Source organism: Hipposideros armiger, unplaced genomic scaffold (assembly GCF_001890085.2).
Source record: "Hipposideros armiger isolate ML-2016 unplaced genomic scaffold, ASM189008v1 scaffold_350, whole genome shotgun sequence".
Classification (NCBI taxonomy): Eukaryota; Metazoa; Chordata; class Mammalia; order Chiroptera; family Hipposideridae; genus Hipposideros; species Hipposideros armiger.
The window spans coordinates 961,530-977,638 of NW_017731700.1; the positions used below are offsets into that span (position 1 = coordinate 961,530).

At 36.6% G+C, this 16,109-nt stretch overlaps 1 protein-coding gene across 4 annotated transcripts in view; it reads left to right on the forward strand.

The window, feature by feature from the left end:
• Nucleotides 1–16,109, forward strand: part of PWWP3B (PWWP domain containing 3B) — a 34,683-nt gene that overhangs the window by 10,372 nt on the left and 8,202 nt on the right. For 3 of the 4 annotated variants that reach the window (XM_019661493.1, XM_019661492.1, XM_019661491.1), the window contains one exon: nucleotides 13,764–13,897. The gene's annotated coding sequence lies outside the window, so the exon portion shown is untranslated. Of the gene's footprint in view, nucleotides 1–10,895; nucleotides 10,984–13,763; nucleotides 13,898–16,109 lie in introns of those variants that run through there. The other variant, XM_019661494.1, reaches the window with a different exon arrangement.

The following is a 16,109-nucleotide window of genomic DNA, read 5'->3' on the forward strand; positions in this document are numbered from 1 at the left end:
AACCATAACATTTTAAGTTAAAAACATCAGATGCTAGTGTTAGGAAAGAATTCATTAAGCTAAACTTCTATAAAGAAATTATACAAATGGGTATAATGATGTCTACTTATGGAAGACTTGTATATGCCAGCCAACAGCCTGACTCTCAAGAAATCTTTGTAAACTATCCTCTTCAATAGGTAACCATTGTGTGCAAATATCTGATCCCTAAGTTCATCCTTTTAGTAAGGTCATTGTGTTGTTTTCTGAGTCCAGGGGACACAGACACCAGTATCTGTGTCTGGCTGCCTTCATTAGATGGGGCGGCACTGACAGCTTTAAAAAGTTAAACTATTACCTTAGAATAAACCTCAAGAGGCCCCAAAGTATCAAACTATCCAATAACAGAAATGGTGTCCCTAACACACTCACCAATACCCCTCCCCCCAATCTCCTACCGTACAACACATTCATTCGTTATATGTAATAGCTGTAATAAGGCCTACATACTGGGGCAGTATAGAACTACATCTCTTTTCTTGAATTTTTAAACATTTTGCCCAACCACAATATGCTTCTTTGGTGCTCTGTATTTATTCATCATTTTGTATGTCTTCTCCATTTTCATTGCCCACCTTATTTCTCCTTTGACAGAAGTAATCCCTTTGTTTATTTATTCTCTTTTCTCTTTACCTTTTCTTTAAATGAGTATGCTCTAGTATTGCCCATTCAAAATTATTTTCAAGCTTCCTTGCAAGTAGGAGAAAATTATTTAGTGGACCTAAGGCAATAGAGACCTCTAAAATCACTGGGTTTTTTTTTAAAACATAAAATATTGTCTTTATTAAATTTTATGTGTGTATTTAGGCAGTAATTATTGCAGTACAAAAAAGGGAGAAAAGTAATGGATTAATAATTTTTAATTCCATGAAAGTATTTATTTTAAAGGCACAAAAAAGAAGCACTTTGAATGTAGACTCCACAAGGTTCAGAGAAAGATTTGCACATAGAACTGTAGTAAAGCAAGCCTTGCTTCTTTATTCTTATAATTCTTGTGTTATCATTGTTTTCAGTCTACTCTTTAAACACAGGAATATGTAGAGTCGCAGAGTTTAGAGACACAAACTCTGCTGGAAGCAAACTAAAATGATTCCTTATGAACTCAAACTTTGTATTAGGATTCTACAGAAAAGCAGAATCAATTGAAGATTCTTGATGATTGATTGATTGTAATTTTGGAGGTTGAGAAGTCCCATGATCTGCTGTCTGTAAGCTGGAGACCCAGGAAAGCCAGTGGTATGATTCAGACTGAGTCCAAAGGCCTGAGTACCAGGGGAGCTGATGGTATAAATCCTACTCCCAGGGCAGGAGAAGATGAGATGTGATGTCCTAGCTCAAGCAGTGAGGCAGAAAAAAGGGGCAAATTCCTGCTTCCTCTGCCTTTTGTACTATTCAGACCCTGGGTGGATTCAATGATGCTTGCCCTCATTGGGAGGCTGATCTAATTTACTGAGTCCACCGATTCAAAAACTAATCTCATCCAGAAACACCCTCACACAGACATAACCAGAAATAATGTTTTATCTGGTCACCCCATGGCCAGTCAAGTTGACACATAAAATTAACCATCCCACATTTGATTGTGTTTAGGTGAGTCTACATGTACAGGGAGTCAAAAGATATAAAAGGGAGTTCTACAAATTAATTTCAAAGTAGAATACAACATTTCTTAAAGGATAAGTCATAAATGTGCTACTTTATTATTATTATTATTATTATTATTATTATTATTATTATTATTATCAGGCATACGAAACCACATACTAGACATTTATACACCTCACAAAGTGATAACCCCAACAAGTCTACTAACCATCTGACACCTGTACATAGCTATTATGATACCATTGACTATATTCGCTATGCTGTACTTTACATCTCGTGACTATATGTTTTTAATAGTTGACATTTGATATTATTTTATATTAGTTTCAGGTGTACAGTGTAGTGGTTAGGCATTTATATAACTTATGAAGTGATCCCTCAATAAGTCTAGTACTCATCTGACACTATACATAGTTTTTACAGTATTATTGACTGTATTCCCCATACTATATTTCACATCCCTGTGACTATTTTGTAACTACCAATTTATACTGATATATCATCTTGGACAAGGGAAACAAAGGAAGAAATAAACAAATGAGACTACATCAAACTAAAAAGTCTTTGCACAACAAAGGAAATAATCAATAAAACAAAAAGACATCCTACTGAATGGGAGAAGACATTTGCCAATGATACATCAGATAAGGAGTTAATATCCAAAATTTATAAAAAGACTCATACAAGTCAACACCAAAAATAAATAAATAAATAAATAAATGGGTGGAGGACCTGAAAAGACATTTCTCCAAAGTGGACATACAGATGGTCAATAAACATATGAAAAGATGGTCAACCTCACTAATCATCAGATAAATGCAAATAAAACTATAATGAGATATCATCGCACACCTGTCAGAATGACCATCATCAATAAATCAACAAACAACAAGCGTTAGTGAGGATGTGGAGAAAAGGGAACCCTTGTGCTCTATTAGTGGGATTGCAAATTGGTGCAGCCACTATGGAAAACAGTATGGAGGTTCCTCAAAAAATTAAAAATAGAAGTACTTTATGACCCAACAATTCCACTCCTTTGTATTTATCCAAAGACATTCAAAACACTAAATTGAAAAGATATACGCACCCTATGTTTTTTACAGTGCTATACACAGTCACCAAGATATGGAAACAACCGAAATGCACATCAATAGACAACTGGATAAAGAATTGGTGGTATATTTATACAATGGAGTGTTACTCTGCCATAAAAAGGAATTAAATCTTACCATTTGCAACAACATGGATGAACCTAGAGGATATTATGCTATGTGAAATAAGTCGGACAAAGACAAATACCAAATTATCTCACTTATATTTGGAATCTAAAGAACAGAATAAATGAACAAACAAAATAGAAATAGACTCATAGATACAGAAAGCAAACATGGTTCTAGGTGGGAGGGTGGTTGGGAGACTGGGTGAGAAAGGTGAAGGGATTAGGAAGTGAAATCACTGTTTTTTGTGGTCAATCAGGCCGTTAAACACAGACCAGTGCCTTAAGGATTTTTCTAGATCATTCAGAGTTCATTGATTGATTTCTATTCTATACCCAGAAGTACTAATCAATCATGTGCACATTCAGATCTTTGATGGTATGTTTTGAATTTATTTTCCCCTTCCTTCTTACCTTTATATCTACTTAGACTGTTGAGGAAGTTTTAAAAATTATGTTAAGCATGTAATATATTTTGACATCTGGTAGTACCAGTTTTATCTCTAGTCAGCTAGTAAAGTTAGAACTTTGTCCCAAACCCATGTCTGTATATCTGTCTATTTGAGAAATTATAACATATAAGTCTGAGAAACTCTGAAGTTTAAACATTGTATCTTTAACAGTCTTTCATATCTCCTCACTAAAGAACTGGTATATACCTTCATTCAGAGTGGTGACAGGAATAATTTTGGTCTTGCCTGGATCTTTTCATGTGCGTGTCTCAGAGAATGGCAGTGGGAGTTGGGTAGGGGAGAGGAGGACAAGAAGGGGATTTCTTTTTTCAAAAATCCCCCAAGGCAGGTCCCATATTGGTCTATCTCTTTGATGTTAATCCTGGGAAGAACACTACAGTTTAGTCTCTCTACTTTAATACTCACAGTGTAGTAAAGTTTGTTTGTTATGTGTTATGATGATGAAGTTGTGAGGTCCTCATATAGCCTTTCTTTTATTTCTTTTACTATGTTTCCCATACCATCATCCTAAATCTTGACTTTTTAGCAGCTTCTTTCATTGGTACTGTGTAGGTGCTGGCATTACTGGGGGAATACAAAATCTCCAAGCGTGTCAAGTTTTTCATCTTGTGACTCTGGGTCACTGGTTGGTTTTGTTAGTTAGTTTGTTTTTTCCTTTTTACCCTCTCTGTCATGTTCACATACGTTTGACCAGAGATTATGTTGTCCGTTTGGCCCTGGCAGTGATTTACTGTCTGGTTTGCCTTTCACTTACCTGGGATGCTCATCCTTAGTTAAGTTTCCTTCTGATGTTCTTCCTCTTCAGATGGGCTCACATTCAGCCAGTGAACATTAATAATATTTCAACTTTGTTTACAGTCAGTTTTAGTTATTTGCACCTCTGCTTTGTGGGTCATTGAGTATTTTGAGTATCCATTAAGTATCTAAGATCACTTGCTTTACCAATGCTCATGGCTTCCTCATGGTCCTTGGGAGTATTCTAATTGGACCATTTCTACTCTTTTATATGGACCTCCTATACACACACGCGCACACACAAAATGATATTTTCTTATTTTTAGCCACTCTGTCTCTCATATGATATTTGGCTCTGTTTTCTCACTGAGGACATAATTCTTAACCTGACCTCTACCTCCAGATTATAGCACTTTGGCTTCTACACCTTGCTTTCATTCACATGATTTAATGGTATGTGAGAACTTCAGTGTAGTTAAAAGCTCTGCCAATCAGGATAAATTTCACAAACTATGGGGTGCTGATTTCATCTGGATTCTTGACATTTGTCATGTGTTAACTAACATTCAATGAAAGAGCTATTTAATGAAAATATGAATTTATAGAAATAATTATGTCACATCAAAAGTCAGATGTCTTAGGTGACCCCCCTAACATTTTAAAGCAAATTCAAAAATTGAAGTTAATAATATTTAAAGAGAATAAGACAAATTCAATTTATTATATATTCTTTGTACACTCCAGAGGATATATACACACATACCTTGTGATACCCACAACCTTCTTTGGCAATCATTGATCCAAAGTACAAATCAAAATTCCTATATGTAAACCAACTACTCTCAGAGTAAAATATAAACTTCTTATATAGGTCATATTCTGGTTTTAGATGCTTTTTTAAGACTCAGGCTTATTGAGGTATAATTTACATAGAGTTAAATTCACTCTTCTATGTATATAGTTTCATGAGTTTTGACAAACGTGTACAGTTATATAACAGCAAATACAGGCATACCTCGGATATTGCAGGTTCAATTCCAGACCACTGCAATAAAACGAATATCACAATAAAGTAAGTCACACAAAATTTTTTGGTTTCCCAGTGCTTATAAAAGTGATATTTATACAATATTGTAGTCTTTTATGTGTGCAATAGCATTATTTATTTAAAAATGCACATACCTTCATTAAAAACATTGCGTAAAATGTTTACCTTTCATGGTTATTTTGACTTTGGGGAAGGGCCGGAAGTTGTACAGTGCCAGATTCGGTGAATAATATGGATGATTACACACTGTAATGTTTTTATTTGGCAGAAATTCCCATATACCAGAAATGATGTGTGACACGGAACATTGTCATGATGGAGGATGATTTACAGAACACTTTTAAAACACACCTTCTCTCAACCATAGCTCACATCCAACTGACTGCACCGAACAAGTTGAAAGTTGTCCCACACTGTTACTAAGGTTTGACGGTTTGACGTGCCGCTTCCTGTATTGAAGATTCCTACCTTTTTTTTTTTGAATGGCACTCAGCAGGCAGCAGCATTCACCATATTATTTGGTCACATGGCATATAGTTAAATCGGGAATGATATGATAAATACACAGCTTATATAAAGGAGAAATAATACATGTTCAGTGTACTTTCACCTATTTAAAAAGACTGATTTCTCCTTAAGTGTAACAGAACACCACAGCTTGTACACCCATCAGTTGACTCAAGCAATAGGTTTTCCACTCTATGCATTACTGGATGCTGACTAAAAGAGACCACTTTGCTGCTAGCAGAACCAATAGTAACTTGTCAGCTTTCAAGATTCCTTTTCTCTGCGTGTAAATAGTATGAGTGTTGGACACAGGCAAGTTTAAAAAACACACAATGTCCTTATTCCAGTCACCATGATTGACACCCTTAATTAGGGCCAGCTTTGCCTTAAGCATAACACCCTTATGAGCTCTCTTAGGCTTTTCTGTTACCTTAGGAGACACATCTTGCTAATGGTTGCACAAAATAAATCTAGATAACGCCCAGATGCTCACAGTCACAGTTGAAAGTTATGAAGGGTTGATGTTGAGATGCTGACTGTAGTTCCTAGGGAAGGAGCTGGGTGGTACCATTGTCCCTGCTGGGGGTGCACGCTGTCTGTTATAACTGCTCACTGCAAAACAAACGCCAAACACTATTTTCGCTTTTTGCCTTTTTTCGTGAAAGCAAATATCCTCGTAGGGCTTGTTTTTGTTGTTGTTGATAAAAACAGGTACTAATGTAGGTCTTTCATAAAAGTGAAGTGGCTTGACACAAACTTTCAAGAAGTGGGGAATACTTGTATCTTCCTTTTTTATTGGGTTAATATTATTGAATTGTAAGAATTCCTTATATATTCTGGATAAAAGTTATTTATCAAATATGTGTTTTGCAAATATAGTCTCCCATTCTGTGGATTTCCATTTTATTTTTTGAAGGACATAATTTTTCAAGTCCAATTTATTAAGAATTTTACAGCCTGTGCTTTGTGTCTTAATAAATCTTTGCCTAAATGAAGGTCTCAAAGATTTTCACTTTCTTCTAGAAGTTCTATAATTTTTGCTTTTACGTTTCAGACAGTAATTCATTTTGAGTTAATTTTTGTATATAGTCTTAGCTAAGGAGTCAAGATGAATATTTCTGTATATGGTGTCCAGTTTTTCCAGCACTATATGTTGAAAAGACCATCATTTCTCCATTAAATTACCATTGTCAAAAATCTATTGAGCTTGCCTAAGCCGCGCCCTCTGTTGTTGCCCCTGTTCTGCAGACCCCTTTCCAAGGACCTAGACGCTTGAGTGGACACTCGCATTTCCCCCCACTCGCCCCAGTCCCTCTCCCAGTGCCAGCCCCATTGGGTTGGTGTCCTGTCTCCCTAGCAGAACCTGGGCTCAAGCCAAAGGTATAGCGGGTGCTGTGTTGATGGTGGACATAAACCTGGGTTTCTAGAGCTGCCCATGTTGGTAGCATGGAGATTATAACTAATGAGTACAGCAACCCCTGTAAGCGTGTTCCCCAGGGGCTGGGGAGGTAGTCATTGTTCAGGTCTGTGAAACCCGCTGCGTGGGGAACGCGGACTAGGGAGTCACCCCCGTTATGAGCTGAAGGCTTGATAGTTAAGGGACCCCCAATGGGTGCCAGGTTACTAGTGGCCACCACCTGCCTTGTGGATCTGCACCACAGCCAGGGCCTTTTCCCCGGTGGACCGCTGGCTGTACGAAAGCTGTGAGCAGCAGAGGGCACAGGTCAGGCCTGGGATGTGGGATGGACTGGCGTCTTCTTTCAGAGGGCAGAGACCAGGCCCTGGGGTGTACTGACATTTCTTGAGCCCAACACAGTTTGAATCTTTGCACCCAAAAGGCGCTTAATAAAAGTTAGTTGAATTGATCGGGTTCTGGCATCTGCCTGCGGCAAGACAGTGGAGCTGCCTGAATTCTCACACGAGTGGGGGCTGGGCTGCACTTCCAAGAGAGGGAGCTAAAGAAAGAGAGTCTGGAGCCCTTGATGGACCCGAGATTTCAAGGCTGGGGTGGCACGAGCTGATAACAGAAAAGGATTTAATAAAATGGATGCCTTCTTGAAAGAAAAAAATCCATTGAGTATATTTGCTAGTCTCTCTGTATTGTATTTATATGTCTATCTTATGCCAATAATACATTGTTTTGATTGCTAGTCTTGAAATCAGGTAGCGTGAGTCTTCCAACTTAGTATTTTCTTCTCAATATTGGTCTGGCTATTTTAGTTCTTTTGCTCTTGCACAAACATTTTAGAGATATCTTCTCAATTTCTACAAAGAGTCTGCTGGGATTTTGATTGAGATTATAATGGTTCTATAGATGTGTTTGGGGAGAGGTTACATCCTAAACATACTTAATCTTTCTGTCAATGAACATGATATATTTCTCTATTTATTTAGATCTTCCTTAATTTCTCTCATCAGTGTTTTGAAGTCTTCAGCATACAAACTGCACACCTATTTGTTAAATTTGTTCTATCTTAGTATTTCCTGTTTTTGATTATATAAACGGTTCTTTTTAAAACTTCAACTTCCAAATTATATTGTATAGGAATGAGCTATTTTATATTGCCCTTGTTTCTGGTGATATTAGTAAATTTATTAGGTCTAGTAGTTTATTTTTCTATAAACTCATTGGAATTTTCTACACAAATGATCATGTTTGCAAATAAAGACAGCTTTATTTCTTCCTTTCCAATCTGTATGCCTTTAATTTATTTTGGGGGCATTGTTGTATTGGCTAGGATCTCCAATATAATGTTGAATAGAAATGGTTAAGAGCAGAAATCCTTGACAGGTTCCTGATTTTAGGGGGGAAGCATTCCGTGTTTCACCATTAAGTATATTAACTTTAGGTTTTTTGTAGATGCCCATGATCAGGTTGAGGAAGACCCATTTAATTCCTAGTTTGCAGAGTGTTTTTATCATGAATGTTTGTGGGATTATGTCAGATGCTCTTTCTGCATTAATTGAGATGATCTTTTCTTCTTTTCTCTTTAGTCTATTGATGTTTACATTTTTGTATCATATATATGTATATATGTATATGTATATCATTGGATGTGTCTTTGTTTATGACAGACGTTGATCTGTAGTTTTCTTTGGTTGTTATGTGTTTTCCATTGTTTTGGTATCAGTATAATGCTGGTATCATAAAATATGTTGCAGATCATGTCCTCTTTTTTTCACTGTATTGTCTTCTGGCTTGCATAATATATATTGCTTTAATTAGAGTGGAGCCTAGTGTGCCCGACGATTTTTCTCGATGATCTTTCTCTACCCTAAATTTTCAGCAGTCCCTTCACACCGGTGCCTCTAGAAGGGAGTCTCTCTCTGTGCTCTTGCTTATTTCACAGCAGAAGGTTCCTGTTATTATTTGATGCTAGGTTCATTGGCAAGGCAGGGAGCACTCTCTGTTGTCCTGTCCAGCCTTAAACTTAGATAGGCACTGTGCAGCTGGACCTTGAGGGTTGAACATTTTCCTCAGCATTCTTTTCCTCTTGGAGTGGCAGCTAACCTCTGATTTGTATCTGGGGGTTGTCTTTGATCTTTCCTCTTCCTCATCAGTAGCTGACCACTGCTTTTCATTCCTGTAGGATCCTGGGTCTGAGGGTTTCCTGCTCCTTCTAAAGAGCAGATGGGTTTCCGCCAACCCCTCCCCCCTACACTCCCCAGAAACAATGTTTTGTTTTGTTGTTTTTTAACTGAGTTGAGGAGAGGGTTTGCTGTTTCTCCCTTAGTGGCTTAGGGCTTTTGCTTCCCACATAAAGGTTTGGATAGTGTGTTGGACTACATGTCTATCTGCCAGCAATACCCGATTGCTTCCTGCATAACCTGAATCACTGAAATGAGCTTTTTTTGGTCTCCTCCTTTATCCCCAGTCATGTTTGTGTGCTTCTGGTTAAGGACTGAGAAAAAGAACCTGGCAGTGAGTGCATTAGTTCCTGGGAAGCCAGATATTCCAAACTACTGGTGGTACACTAACCCATTACAAATTTAAGAATTCATTAAAATTTCAGCTGATTTCTTTGTACCGGCTTGCTGACAGCCACCTTTGTTTCCGTATTTTGCCAAAGATGAAACAGCGCATATGTCCCCCTTTTGAGGGATTACTCACCCTTTGGAATTCAGTGTACTTCAGTTCTCTGATGGGCTGAAGGAATGGTAGATTTTGTTGATTATATACATTTTTATCATTGTTAAGTTATGGGTGACATTCTTTTATAGCTTTTTGCATCCTAAGTGGAAGTAGAACTGGTGTTTTCCCATTATGTTTGGGTATTATTTTTGTTTTCTTTGTTATTAAATATGCTTTAGGAAGAAGCAAATAGTTTCTAAAGCATACTTGTAAAGAGTTTATTTTTATATAACAGTTATTAATTTTTTCATTTAAGTTTTTATTTTTAAGTTACCCATTAAAATCATACTTTAAAGTATCATCCATAATACATGATGTTTTTCCGTATATATTTCTTTGAGTTTTACACACGTATACATTCATGTCATCACTACCACAGTCAAAATACAGAAGAGTTCCATCATCCCTACAACTTCTTGTGCTTTCTTTATATAGTCCCACCCTCCCCTTACCTGTAACCACTGGCAGCCACTGATCATGTCACCATCACTGTACTTTTCTCTTTTTGAGAATGTCATATAAATGGAATCACACAGTATTGTGGTGGAGACACCTTAGGTGACCCACCCCCGTGTATAATTCCTTCCCCTTAAGTTCGGGCAGAACCAGTGACTTCATTCTAATCAATAGAATTTGGATAAAGTGATGGGATGTCACTCACTCCCATAATTACATTATGTTATATAAGACTAATTTATGTTGAATTCGATGCAGAACCAGGTATAGAATTCTCCAAGTTCCAATGACTCCAAATACATAACTATTTCAAATTCATTCATTAATTCACCCATTCAACCCACACACATTTATAGAGCATTTCTCATTTACAGTGAGGTAGGTACAGTTTATCTTAGTGATTAAGAGCATGGGCTCTGGAGTCAAATACATGGATTCAAATCCTATGTGCCAAATACTCTCTAGATATCCTTGTAAAAGCTCATTAACCTCTCTAATGTCTCATCTACAAAATGGGAATATTCATAATACTTACTTAACAAGATTTTATGACAATCAAGGGAGATGGTATATACAGAGCAATTGGCAGAATGCCTGGCACAGTAAGGAACACTTTTAGCTTCTACCTTTTTCACTATTATTATTATATTTACTGTTATGCAGAACGAGTCAGCTGTGGATACTCTCCTTCATAAAATAACCATCGGATTATTAAATGAGATACTACGTCAAGTGCTGGGAACTGTGCCTGCCATATAGAAAACATTTATAGGTAACATATTATTATATCTATAATTATTATCCGTTTTCATTATAATAGTAGTATTAGCAGTTATTATTGGTTACCATTCTTCTCCTCCTTCTACAAAATAGTAAAATATTAGATATTATCTAAGTAATTAATCCTTTCCTTTGTATTTTGTTTGGAAAATGGTGAGGATATGCAGCGTTTCTTAATTTATGTACAATATAGAAAATAAAATAAATACAAGAAAGTGTAGTTTTAATGTAATGACCACACTTTATGTGCATTTGGTTTTTTCCAAACATGTGAAATGAGAAGACAGAATGAGAAATATTACGTTATAAAATATATAATTGGATATATCTCTTCATTTAAATAAAGCCATATTTATATTGGCCTGATAATCCTCTTTATCCAGTAATGATTTGAAAGCTTTGAAAAGATTAATTCTGTAATAAGAATGATATTATTTTTGTTGGTGATTGTAAGATCAAGTATTTTGTTCTACTAAAAGAGAGACCAAAAAACACAGTGACTTAGGTAAGATAGGAGTTTATTGTTTCACTAAGTTAAAATGATTGGAATGAGGTGGTCCCATTATTCAGGGGTTTAGGTACTTCCATCCCTAGTAAGTTATTGTCTTTTGTTAAGTCACTTCTTGGTCCAGAATGGCTCTCCAACTTCCATCATGGTCAAAGTCTAGGGGGGAAACAAGAGAAAGAGGGCAAGTGAGAAAAAAAACCCAAGCTGGCTGTTTATCCCCTTTGGAGGTACCTTCTCTAGCATCTTCACAACTATTTCTGCTTACATTGTTTGGCAAGAAATTCTGTCACATGGCCATCCATGGTTTACAGCAAAAGAGTCTGGGAAACATAATATTTAGACAGTTTACACTGCCACCCTGAAAACAACTGGGGTTCTGCTCATGAGAAAGAATGCAAAGAATAGATTTAGGGTGGGCAACTGGAAGTTCTTTCCAAATCATTGTAAATATGGTACATGGTTGTAAGAAAGCATTAGTCATATAATAGAAGTCTGCAAAAGATTGAAAAGGACAACTTCCTGTGGCAGAGAGAATGCAACATGTTCACAAAACCCTGTTTCGTTTTCCTCCTGGGTCACAGAGAGACTACCTTCACCAGCCTCTGGCAGTTTCAGCTAGTTGACTGTAACCAGCAGTGAAATTTGCCAGACCTGGCCCCTAAAAACTTCCACAGGATTTTCCAACTCCTTTCTTTATAAGATTGCTAGCCAGGTGCAAAGAATGCAGTGGAGGACTTCAAGGCCAAAGAAGATGATAGGGACATAGGATGGAAGAAGTTTGATTCCCTTAATGACTGCTGGGAACAATGAAGCCTTCGTCTTTCTGACAACTTGGTTACCTACATTGAACTTTGAGATCAGCAAAATAAACTTTTGTGGTTGAACTTCTGAGATTTAGGGGTTGTTTATAGCACAACACATTACATATAATTATTAGAGCTCTCACTAATACACCAGCCTAGAGATGCTCTTCATTAATTTATTGGTATTTATTGTTCCAAGATTAATGCTTGTATAAAGGTGGATTTTTTAAAAAAAAAAAATATATATATATATATATTACATATTAGGCACAAAGGCACTTCGTTCCCAAATATCTTCATTCCCCAAATTATCACTAATGATATTTAAAGTTGGCTTTGTAAGTTAAATCAGAAATCTAAGGTTAATTTAACACAGAAGAATTTTAATGCAAAATTTGTTAATTTATTTCAGACATACATATGTGGTTGCCAAAAAATTTTATTCAAGTGGACACTTTGTCCAACGTTGCTCAAGCAGTAGTTCACTGTAATCAAAAGTGTCTGGACGCTGATGGTAACCACTTTGAGCACCTCTTGTAATTGCAGAAGTCAAACGTGACTTATACTCATTTTTTGTTATCAGTATACATTGAGTATTACAATTTTAATACAGTTTTCCTTTATTAAAATGTGTATACATTTTTGGCACCCTCTGTATAAACAAAGATGTGAATTTTTAAAAATTAATTTTCCCCACATTGAATTGCCTCAGTGAAAAATACCAACAAAATATAAGAAGAAGGAAGGCCAATTATTGATGAGAGTATGTGAAATGTGAAATGTATACTCTACTGCCAAACCAGTGATTTTCAGTCTTTAGTGAGAAACATCCATGTTTGTGAAGGAATCTCTGAAACTTTTGTGAAACATTTAAGAGAACAAATGAATTAAAGGAGAAACATATCATGTCCTGAAACCAGAAAAAAATTGTATGTATCAAGAAGTCTTCTCCATGATAATGTACAGTTTTAATGCATTCTCAATCAAGATCCTCAGTGAGCTATTTTAATAGAGCTTGACCAGCTGGATTTTAAATTTACCTGTAGAGGTAAGGTGCAAGATAAGGCAAGGAAAAAATATGTAAGGAGTATTTTAAACTAGCTTTTTTAAAATTAAAGTTTATTGGGGTGACAATTGTTAGTCAAGTTACATAGGTTTCAGGTGTACAATTCTGTAACACAACATCTATAGATCACACTGCGTGTTCACCACCCAGAGTCAGTTCTCCTTCCATCCCCATATATTTGATCCCTTTTACCCTCATCTACCACCCCCTACATTTTTGTATTTTAATAACATGATTTGCTACCACTTTTTATCAAGAAGTTACACACTCTAAGGGTTTGATCGGAAATTAAACAGACACTTGTTGCCATTTCATTTTAAAATTCCTTAAAAAGGAACATTTTTACCTCAAGGCTTCAGCAGTTTAACTTGGCAATTCTCCCTTCTCTACTTCAGGGAGGGGCCCCCTGCTTTCCCCATCACCGGGAGCGGGCGGAGCGTTCTTGAGAAGCTTGGAAGTGAGCTGTGCCTGGCCAGTCTTGGGGGAGGGGCTGCATTTCAGGAGGCAGCCGCTGAGAAGAAGCTTCAAGGTAATGGCTTTCTTGAATCTAGTTATTTCCCAGGGCCCTAGAGAAAAGATGAGAAAAATAGGAATGGTGGTCTTGGAGTGGTGAAAAGGGTGTGTAGTTTTGAGAGAATTGCTGACATTTTTAAGGAATTAGTCCTTCAGAATTTTTTGTACTTCCCAATGCTTTAAAAGTCTACAGTGGGAGAAGGGGTGATCAGATTACAGTATCTATATTAAGATTTCAGTGCAGCATGGCCATTCATGCTAATTTGTTGACTTGACATTCCATGTTTATATTTCTGGAATTCTGTTACTGTTAGTATTTTTAAGCATTAATTTACAAAGAAAATAATGGATAAAAATATTTGACAGCATGGCATAAATACTCTTATGAATTGATTGACACATAGAAAACTATGTGTCACCTGTATGTGAACATGGAAAGGTGAACAGATATGTAGCTGAGTGAAAACACTTACACATATACTAAATGCATGTACATATGTGATTTTAAAAAATCAGAGAAAATAAACTCCGATGTTAGTCAGTATTTCTGAGTGGTCAGGTTATAGTATTATAATATTATTTTTTAACCTATTTCAGCATTTTCAGAGTAGTTTTCCCAGAGTACATTATTTTTATAATCATGAAAGAAAAATGAAGCTGAAATAACATACCCATTTTGTTTCAAACACATGAGCATTCACAGACACACACAGTCATACAAATGTGCCCCCTCCTTGTTTTTTTTGTTTTTTTTGCCAATAGTGGACATTTTCCTGGACTGATAAAGCGTGTAACCCTAGTTGCTGTGTTAGCTACAGCCTTGTATATGTCCTTGCAACTCATTCTTTCAGACCACAGGTAAGGCTGTGGTAAGCAAGAAATATTTTTCTATATCTTTTAAGAATGAGACATGGAGGGCCAGCCGAGTGGTGCATTGGCTAAGTGTTGGCTTGGGGTGTCAGCTCTGAGCAGCAGGGCCCTGGTTTGGAGCCCACATGAGCCAGTGATGCTGCATCCTCTACAGCTAAGATGGTGAACAACAGCTCGACCTGGAGCTGGGCTGCCGTGAGTCGCCGGCAACGGCATAGGCTGCAGTGGGGCTGGCGGGCAGGTGGCGTGCGCTTTCATGAGCTGCTGTGAGCCGCCGTGAGCGGCCGTCCAGTGGCCGGCTACTGATCTGCCTCACCCGGGAAGAGCACAATGATAATACCAACTTGGGCCAGTGAAGCGACGTCCTCCACAGCTAGACTGAAGAGCAAAAGGACAGCAACTTATCTGTTCCCCTCCCCAAATTCCCCAGTAAAATTCTTTTTTAAAAAAAAGAATGACACAGAGAAAGTATTTGGCTTATTTCTATAAGCAGCTTTTAAAATATTACGTGGTGTAACTATACAATGGAATATTATATATCTGGAGAATAGAAACATGTCCTTCAACATGTAGTGATTTAAAATGTGTGATAAATAACACAAAGTGAAAAAAGTAAATTATAGCATAGTATTTGTCATATGATCACACTTAATAAATATGTATTGTTAGTAAAACATATGTATGCTACTACAGTACATGCAACAAATCTGAGAAAACATATCTGCCACACTATTAACAGGATCATTTGTGTAGTTGGAGAGAGAGGGCAAGCTTTACTGCTCTCTATTTAAAATATTAGCTTATACTTATTTACTTTTTTTACATCATCAGGGAGAATCCTGAGACAAAATGTTGCAAATATGGGAAAAACCACATTTAAAGTAATTCATAAAAAATCATGTGAAAAGCATTTATGTAGAATGATGTTCAAACTGTGTTCTTAATTGAGATTTGATGTTGGTTTGAAGTGATATGCATTTATCTATACATGTAAAAAATTCTGGAAATATAGAAAATATTCATAGTGATTATTGTATGGAACTGTACTTTATTTTGTATATATCTTTCTACATCTTTTCAACTTTTAATAAGCTTCTGGGAGTTTTTATAACCAGAAACATTTTAGTTGAAGACACTATGATCCTGTTATAATCCTACAAAACCCTTGAGCTTAGAATAGAAAATTCTAGAAGTTTGGGAAGATTTCTAGCTGGTTAAATGTAGTTCCTACCCCTCCTCTCATAAAAAGGATCTGATGGTACCCTGATCCCCAAAACAGACAAAGACAGTACAAAAAAGGAAAACTACAGGCCGATATCTCTGATGAACATAGATGCAAAAATCCTCAACAAAATCTT